Below are 10,323 nucleotides of genomic sequence, written 5' to 3' on the forward strand. Positions count from 1 at the left end.
CAGAGCATCTCTGACAGATGGCTGTCCAGCCTCATCTTGAATGCCTCCAGTGTGCAAGAGCCCACCACCTCCCTAGGTAATGGGTTCCATTGTCGTACTGCTCTAACAGTCAGGAAGTTTTTCCTGATGTTCAGCTGGAATCTGGCTTCCTGTAACTTGAGCCCGTTATTCCGTGTCCTGCACTCTGGGATGATCGAGAAGAGATCCTGGCCTTCCTCTTTGTGACAACCTTTCAAGTCCTTGAAGAGCGCTATAATATCTCCCCTCAGTCTTCTCTTCTCAAGGCTAAACATGCCCAGTTCTTTCCATCTCTCTTCATAGGGCTTTGTTTCCAGTCCCCTGATCATCGTTGTTGCCCTCCTCTGAACCCTCTCCAGCTTGTCTGTATCCTTCTTAAAGTGTGGTGCTCAGAGTCAGAACTGGACACAGTAGTCAATATGAGGCCTAACCAGTGCTGAGTAGAGGGGAACTAGTACTTCACGTGATTTGGAAGCTATACTTCTATTAATGCAGCCCCAAATAGCAGCTGGTTGCAATGGTAGTGAGAAGGGAGACTCACTGAGGGAGGGAGCCCACTGAGGGTGTCTTGCCCAAGGGCCCTCCAAAACATAGAACTGGCATTGATAAATTAGATAGTGAAAATTAAGGAGTTGGTGGGTTCTGTATAGTTCCATGTACCTTATTTCCAACTTTTCTTGCCTTTCTTAAGTCTGATCTTAATTTTCTACCAGTGAACCCTGGGGATATACACACCCCACTCACAAATGCACAAGAGTGGTGAGATACACAATACACCACCCCATCAGAAAAAGTTCTTTGGTTGGGTCATTTGATATTTATTTTATTTAAAAGTTTTATATATCATCCTTCATCCAAACTGATCCAAAGGCCTATGTATATATGTATGTATGTATGTATGTATTACATTTCTTAATCGCCCATCTGGCCAGTCACCCGGTCACTCTGGGTTCAACAGTACAATTTAAAACAGTAAAATTACACATTAAAACATCGTCTTAAAATACCCTAACCCACCCCAAATGCCTGCCTGAACAACTAAGTGGCCGAAGCTCATTAAAGCGGGGGCATGGCAGAGTTCCCTAGGGAGGGAGTTCCACAGAGTGGGGGCCACCACAGAGAAGGCCGTTTCCCTTGTCCTCACCAGCCTAGCTGTCCTGGCTGATGGGACAGAGAGAAGACCATCTGAGGCTGATCTGGTGCTGCTGGAGGTGCTCCTTGAGAGAGGCTGGGCCAGAACTGTATAGGGTTTTAAAGGTCAAAACCAACACCTTGAATTTGGCCCAGAAAACAACTGGTAGCCAGTGCAACTCCTTCAGCACCGGAGTGATGTGATCATGCTGGCAGCTGCCTTTAATCAGGTGAGCCGCCGCGTTCTGCACCAGCTGCAGCTTCCGAACCGTCTTCAAGGGTCACCCCACGTAAAGCGCATTACGGGAGTCCAAAATGACCCCCAGGCTGCGGACCTGGTCTTTCAAGGGTAGCCGTACCCCATTCAACACCAGGTCAACACCCCCCAACCTCCTCTTGTCTCCCACCAAAAGTACCTCGGTCTTGTCAGTGTTCAGCTCCAGCTTATTCCTCCCCATCCTATGTATCACAGGTGGTTGCAACAGCAACTTTGGGATACCTCTAGCGGTAGCAGCAGTCTCTGCAGCTGCTGCAGTAATTCCTATGGAAGGTTTTCTCAGTGGTTTTGCTCAACTGACTTATTTTGCAACTGTGTCCATAAACCGATTCTGGGAAATCTGTAGAATCGCAGCGTGCTTCATCTCTGCTTATAGGCCACCGGAATCAGCAAGAATCAGCAGATGATGCTCTATAGATTTGGGAAATGGGGAACCCAAAGCAGCGAACCTCAGACAGATGGTTTAAATATGGCACTGCAGGGTAGAGCCTCATTATTTTTAAGTCAGTCAGCACATTACATTATATCCAAGGAAAAAAATAATTAAAATAGCCTTTATGGCGCATTCATACAGAATAAGGTAAATTGCACACTTGAGATTGCTTAGGAGCAAATGCTTTCTTTTGTATTGCTTGCAAGGAGTACATTCCTTTCTCTCTCTCCAAAGACATCTCTGTTGAAATTAATGTAAACCCATGTATGGCTGCAATCCTATACACACTTCAGTAACTCAATGGGGCTTACTTCTGAGTAGATATGCATAGGAAGATCATGCTCTAAGTGGTCTTATCTGGGCAGTTATTTGTACTGTTCTTCAACATCAACCCAACCACAGTTTATTTATAGCCTTCATAGGAACCTTCAACAAAAAATAAAATTACTAGATGGTGCTCCCCAAAGAACTGAAAACATACCCCATCACACAGTGGTGCCATCAGGGAAGGACTCTGGCAGACTCAGCAGAATGAGCAGGACTCCACATTTTGAAGTAAGTAAAGTCGTACACACGACCACACGTACACATAAAGTGGGAAATGGCATGAGACCATTAAGCCCAGAGTCTAAAGCCACCTAACTGCACCACTGCTCCCACATATCCTAACAATATGTCAACCTGTGGAGATTGAGAGAGTTGTGGGGGCGGGGGGAGGGCTCCGGGAGGGAAGAGTTTTCCCACGGACTGCACATCATAGTTCAATGAGCAGAGGGCTACCAAATGCAGACTTAGCTTGCCGGGCTAAAGAACGTGCAGGAAAAGAGACATATTATTCTACACCACCCAATGGATGGAAGGGCATAATTGCATCAGGAAAAGAATCAGCTGCTAAGTCCTGAAGAATTGTAAGAACATGCAGGAAAGCAGCCTGATCCAGCAACACCCCCTACCCCAGTACCCAAACGGGCTCTAACTTGTAGTCTTAAATGGAGGTAACTGATTTAGAAGCATCCAACAAGCATAAAAATATGCACAAATGTGTGTGTGTGTGTGTGTGTGTGTGTGTAGGGGGCATTTTACTACCCCAAGCCATTTTCCGATGTATCTTGGGGTGGGAAAGCTAGTGTGGTGTAGTGGTTAGAGTTTGGGGCTGGGACTCGAGCGATCCGTGTTCTAGTCCCCGCTCAGCCATGAAACTCACTGGGTGACTTTTGGCCAGTCACTGACTCTCAGCCTAGCCTATCCTACAGGGCTGCTGTGAGGATAAAATGGAGAGAAGGAGGAGGATCATGTATGCTGCCTTGGGCTCCTTGGAGGAAAGGTAGAATAGAAACGTCACACACACACACACACTTTATTTATTGCATTTATATCCTGCCTTTTTTCATCTTGCAAGGAACCCAAGGTGGCTTACATTCTCCTCCTCTCCATTTTATCCCCACAACAACAACCTTGTGAGGTAGGTTGGGCTGAGAGTCTATGACTGGCCCAAAGTCACCCAGTGAGCTTCCATGGCTGAGTGGGAATTAGAACCCGGATCTCCCAACTCCCAGTCCAACACTCTCACCACTACACCATGCTGGCTAATTATATATATATATATATATATATATATATATATATATATATATATATATATATATACACACATACACACATACACACACACACACACACACACAGTCAGGGCCAGAAATATTGGAACAAGGAGAACTGTTTTGGCAGTTGGCCTATGTACACCCCCACATTGAAGTTGAAACGAAACACACCCAGATGGGAGTGAAGTCAGGACTTCCAGCTGTAATTCAAGGGGTGTGACAAGTGGGGCACTAACCATTCAGGAAGTACAGCCAGTGGCATACGCACACACCCGTCGTTGGGGGCTCATAAGTAATGGAACAAACCATCATTTCAAACTTAAGGATAGCCTTTAATACCTGGATGAAAATCCTTTGCAGTCAATGACTGCCTGAAGTCTGGAACCCATGGATATAACCAAATGCTGAGTTCCTCCCTCGAGATGCTTTGCCAGGCTTTGACTGCAGCTGCCTTCAGCTGCTGCTTGTTTGTGGGTCTTTCTGCCTTCAGTCTTGTCTTCAGCAAATGAAAAGCATGCTCTATTGGGTTGAGATCAGGTGACTGACTTGGCCATTGAAGAACATCCCACTTCTTTGCCTTGAGAAACTCTTGGGTAGGTTTTGCTGTATGTTTGGGGTCATTATCCATCTGCAATATGAAGCGGTGTCCTATCTGTTTGGCAGCATTCGGCTGAATCTGAGCAGAAAGTATAGCCCTCTATACTTCAGAATTCATCCTGCTGCTTTTATCAGCAGTCAGGTCATCAATAAACACCAGTGACCCGGTTCCATTGGCAACCATACATGCCCATGCCAGAACACTGCCTCCACCATGTTTGACAGATGATGTGGTATGCTTTGGATCATGAGCTGTTCCTTTCCTTCTCCATACTTTTCTCTTCCCATCATTCTGGTACAAGTTAATCTTGGTTTCATCAGTCCAAAGAATCTTATTCCAGAACCGGGCAGGCTTTTTTAGGTGTTTGCTGGCAAAGGCTAATCTGGCCTGTCTGTTCTTAAGCGTTACCAGTGGTTTGCACCTTGTTGTGAAGCCTCTGTATTTACATTCATAAAGCTGTCTCTTGACTGTAGATGTTAACAATGACATGCCTACCTCTGCAAGAGCGTTCTTGACCTGGCTAGAAGTTGTGAAAGGGTTCCTCTTCACCATGAGCAGAATTCCGCGGTCATCCACTTGAGTTGTCTTTATTTATTTATTTATTTATTTATTTCATTTCTATACCGCCCAATAGCCGAAGCTCTCTGGGCGGTTCACAAAAACTAAAACCAAACAACACACAATAAAAAATTTAAAATATATAGAACATTAAAACCACAATATAACAATACAACCACAATAAAACCTAGCAGCAGTACAGGAGTTTAAAATACAGATTTAAAACAGCAAAGATAAAAATTTAGAAAGCTAAAATGCCTGGGAAAATAAAAAGGTCTTCACCTGGCGCCGAAAGGAGTACAATGTAGGCGCCAGGCGAACCTCACTAGGGAGCTCATTCCAGAGCCGGGGTGCCACAACAGAAAAAGCCCTCCTCCTAGTAGCCACCCGCCTCACTTCCTTTGGCAGGGGCTCACGGAGAAGGGCCGCTGAGGATGATCTTAAGGTCCAGGCAGGCACATATGGGAGGAGGCGATCCTTCAAGTAACCTGGCCCCAAGCCGTTAAGGGCTTTGAATGTTAACACCAGCACTTTGAATTGGGCCCGGAAATGGACTGGCAGCCAGTGCAGCTGGAAAAGTACTGGTGTAATATGAGCTCGCAGGCCAGTCCCTGTTAACAATCTTGCTGCCCTATTTTGGACCAGCTGAAGTTTCCGGACCGTTTTCAAAGGCAGCCCCACATATAACGCATTGCAGTAATCCAGACGAGAAGTTATCAGAGCATGGATAACTGTAGCTAGGCTATCTCTGTCCAGATAAGGGCGTAGTTGGTATACCAGCCTAAGCTGATAAAAAGTGCTCCGTGCCACTGAGTTCACCTGTGCCTCAAGTGACAGTTCTGGATCCAAGAGCACCCCCAAACTACGAACCTGATCCTTTAGGGGGAGTGCAACCCCCTCCAGAACAGGTTGAATATCACCTAGCCGGGCAGACGAACCACCCACTAACAGTACCTCCGTCTTGCCTGGATTGAGTTTCAGTTTATTAGCCCTCATCCAGTCCATTACCGTGCCCAGGCACTGGTTCAGAACAGCCACTGCCTCACCTGGTTTTGATGAGAAAGAGAGGTAGAGCTGGGTGTCATCCGCATATTGATGGCACCTCAGCCCATATTGTCTTCCGTAGTCTTCCAGGCCTTTTGCTGTTTCTGAGCTTGCCAGTTAATTCCTTCTTTTTCAGGATGTTCCAGACTGTTGTATTGGCCACTCCCAATGTTTTTCCTATCTCTCTGATGGGTTTATGTTGTTTCCTCAGTCTAATGATGGCCTCCTTCACTTGCATGGACACCTCTTTGGACCTCATGTGGGGAGTTCCAGTGAACAGCTACCAAATGCAAATGTAACACTCAGAACCACCTCCAGCCCTTTTACCTGCTTGATTGGTCATGGGGTACCCAGGAAACAGGCCACACCTGGCCATGCAGCTGCTTGTCATTCATTCGTTCCATTACTTATGAGCCCCCAATGACGGGTGTGTGTGCATGCCACTGGCTGTATTTCCTGAATGGTTAGTGCCCCACTTTTGTCAAACCTCTTGAATTACAGCTGAAAGTCCTGACTTCACTCCCATCTGGGTGTGTTTCCTTTCAACTTCAATGTGGTGGTGTCCAGAGGCCAACTGCCCAGTTATCCTTGTTCCAATATTTCTGGTCCTGACTGTATGTGTGTGCGTGTATGTATGTATGCATGTATGCATGTGTGTGTGTGTGTGTGTGTGTGTGTGTGTATATATATATATATATATATATATATATATATATATATATATAATGCTCTACAACCAGAAATGTGTCTGTGGTATCAGAAGAAATATGTTTTAAACACAAAATAGTAGAAAAGCATCATAAATTGTCCAGACAAAATTTTAGGTAACACTTTAAAATTACTAAGAACTAACACTTTTGATCTTGTGGGGATCCCTAACCCCATAAGAAATCTTTCTCCGGTGAAATCCCATTGTTAGTGCCAACCTACTGACACCCAGCATATTTAAGCCTGCTTCCCTAGACCGGTTTTCTTTGGAAAAGCCCATGGGGACTTTTTATCCCCTCAAAATGTTGCTTCATTTGGGGGACATAAAGATACCCCAAATGCAAAATCAATACATTCTGAGGATATTTTAAACACTGGGGATTTTTTTCCTCCCCAGAAAGAAAATAGTAAGTGTTAAGACTTAAGAGGCTGAAATTTGGGGACATTACGCAGGTGACAGAAGACAAAGATGTCATGGGAAGACTATGTTGTAGGTCTACATTTGAGTAAATTCTGCAATGGAAAATGTGCTGGGGAACCTATCCATTTCTGGGCCCGATTCAAAGTGCTGGTATTAACATTCAAAGCCCTTAATGGCTTGGGGCCAGGTTATCTGAAGGATCGCCTCCTCCCATATGTGCCTGCCCGGACCTTAAGCTCATCCTCAGCGGCCCTTCTCCGTGAGCCCCTGCCAAAGGAAGTGAGGCAGGTTTCAGGTGGCTACTAGAAGAGGGCCTTTTCTGCTGTGGCACCCCGGCTGTGGAATGAGCTCCCTAGTGAGGTTTGCCTGGCACCTACATTGTATGCCTTCCGGCGCCAGGTGAAGACCTGTTTATTTTCCCAGGCTTTTTAACATTTTAGCTTTCTAGACTTTAACTTTGCTGTTTTAAATCTGTATTTTAAATCCCTGTACTCCTGCTAGGTTTTATTCTGGTTGTATTGTTTACTGTGGTTTTAATGTTCTATATATTTTATATTGTTTTATTGTGCACTCTTTGATTTTAATTTTTGTGAACCGCCCAGAGAGCTTCGTCTATTGGGCGGTATAGAAATGAAATAAATAAACCGTTGTATCTCCACCTGATTGGAGGAGGGTAGACCATTTGTCTCCTACAAGGAAACAAGATGCTTCCCAATTCCCATATGGTAATTTCAAGAGGTACTCAGGTAACTACTCTACAACATGACATTGTTCTTCAGTTTTTCCATGTAGGTAGATCTTACACCTGGAGTCCTCCAGGACTAAATCCAATGGAGGATGGTGGCTCTGATTTTGGTGGGGCTATGATCCATTCTGGGTTTCAGTCAGAACCAGCCAGAATTCTAAAGGAGCTATTGAAAGTGCTGAACCCATTTTGGGGATAGGGTTCAGCACTTGGATAGCTCCTTTACAGTTCTGGCTTGTTGTTGTTGTTCAGTCGTGTCCGACTGTTCGTGACCCCATGGACCATAGCATGCCAGGCCTTCCTGTCCTGCGCTCTCTCCCGGAGCATGCTCAAGTCCATATTCATTGCATCAGTGATGCTATCTAGCCATCTCATCCTCTGCCGTCCCCTTCTCCTTTTGCCTTCAGTCTTTCCCAGCATCAGGGTCTTTTCCAGAGAGTTTTCTCTTTGCATTAGGTGGCCAAAATATTTGAGCTTCACCTTCAGTATCTGTCCTTCCAATGAGCACTCAGGGTTGATTTCCTTTTGTTGTTGTTCAGTCATGTCCGACTCTTTGTGACCCCATGGACCATAGCACGCCAGGCCTTTCTGTCCTGCGCTCTCTCCCGGAGTGTGCTCAAGTTCATATTCATTGCATCCGTGATGCTATCTAGCCATCTCATCCTCTGCCGTCCCCTTCTCCTTTTGCCTTCAGTCTTTCCCAGCATCAGGGTCTTTTCCAGGGAGTTTTCTCTTCGCATTAGGTGGCCAAAATATTGGAGCTTCAGCTTCATTATCTGTCCTTCCAATGAGCACTCAGGGTTGATTTCCTTTAGGATGGACTGATTTGACCTCCTTGCAGTCCAGGGGACTCGTAAGAGTCTTCTCCAGCACCACAGTTCGAAAGCACCAATTCTTCGGCACTCAGCCTTCCTTATAGTCCAGCTCTCACAGCCATGCGTTACTACTGGGAAAACCATAGCTTTGATTAGACGGACCTTTGTTGGCAAGGTGATATCTCTGCTTCTTACTATGCTGTCTAGGTTTGCCATAGCTTTCCTCCCAAGGAGCAAGCGTCTTTTAATTTCATGGCTACAGTCACCGTCTGCGGTGATCTTGGAGCCCAAGAAAATAAAATCTGTCACTGCTGCCATTTCTTCCCCTTCCATGTGCCAGGAAGTGATGGGGCCAGATGCCATGATCTTCGTTTTTTTTATGTTGAGTTTCAAACCAGCTTTTGCACTCTCCTCTTTCACCCTCAACAAGAGGCTCTTGAGATCCTCTTCGCTTTCTGCCATTAGGGTGGTATCATCTGCATATCTGAGGTTGTTGATAATTCTCCCGGCAATCTTAATTCCAACCTGTGATTCATCCAACCCGGCATTTCTCATGATGTACTCTGCATATAAATTAAATAAGCAGGGCGACGATATGCAGCCTTGTCGTACTCCTTTCCCAATTTTGAACCAATCAGTTGTTCCATGTCTGGTTCTTAGTGTTGCTTCTTGACCCTCGTACAGGTTTCTCAGGAGACAGGTAAGGTGGACAGGTACCCCCATCTCTTTCAGAATTTGCCAGAGTTTGTTGTGATCCACACAATCAAAGGCTTTAGCGTAGTCAATGAAGCAGAAATAGACGTTTTTCTGGAATTCTCTTGCTTTCTCCATGATCCAGCGAATGTTGGCGATTTGATCTCTAGTTCCTCTGCCTGTTCGAAACCCAGCTTGTACTTCCGGTAGTTCTCGGTTCACATACTGCTGAAGCCTAGCTTGTAGGATTTGGAGCATAACCTTGCTGGCATGTGAAATGAGCGCAATTGTACAGTAGTTTGAACACTCTTTGGCCTTGCCCTTCTTTGGAATTGGAATGTAAACTGACCTTTTCCAGCCTTGTGGCCACTGTTGAGTGTTCCAAATTTGTTGGCATATTGAGTGCAGCACTTTAACAGCATCATCTTTTAGGATTTTAAATAGCTCAGCTGGAATACTGTCATCTCCGCTAGCTTTGTTGTCACTAATGATTCATAAGGCCCACTTGACTTCACTATCTAGGATGTCCGGCGCAAGTTCAGTGACCGCACTATCATGGCTATCAGGGACATTCAGATCTTTCCTGTATAGTTCTTCTGTGTATTCTTGCCACCTCTTCTTAATCTCATCTGCTTCTGTTAGGTCCCTGCCTTCTTTGTCCTTTATCGTGCCCGTCTTTGCACAAAACGTTCCCTTGAGATCTCCGATTTTCTTGAAAAGATCTCTAGTCTTTCCCATTCTGTTGTTTTCCTCAGTTTCTTTGCATTGTTCATTTAAGAAGGCCTTCTTGTCTCTCCTTGCTATTCTCTGGAACTCTGCATTCAGTTGGATATATCTTCCCTTTTCTCCCTTGCTTTTCGCTTCCCTTCTTTCCTCAGCTACTTGTAAAGCCTCATCAGACAGCCACTTGGCTTTCTTGCATTTCTTTTTCTTTGGGATGGATTGAGTTGCTGCCTCCTGAACAATGTTACGGACCTCTGTCCATAGTTCCTCAGGCACTCTATCTATCAGGTCTAATCCCTGAAAACTATTCCTCACCTCCACTGTATATTCATCAGGGATATGATTTAGGTCATACCTGAATGGTTTAGTGGTTTTCCCTACGTTCTTCAATTTCAGCCGAAATTTTGCAAGAAGCAGCTCATGATCTGAGCCACAGTCAGCTCCAGGTCTTGTTTTTACTGACTGTATAGAGCTTCTCCATCTTTGGCTGCAAAGTACATAATCAATCTGATTTCGATATTGACCATCTGGTGATGTCCATGTGTAGAGTCGCCTCTT

This window comes from Heloderma suspectum, chromosome 2, assembly GCF_057233095.1.
Source record: "Heloderma suspectum isolate Gila_16-S chromosome 2, 16-S_ref, whole genome shotgun sequence".
Lineage (NCBI taxonomy): Eukaryota > Metazoa > Chordata > Lepidosauria > Squamata > Helodermatidae > Heloderma > Heloderma suspectum.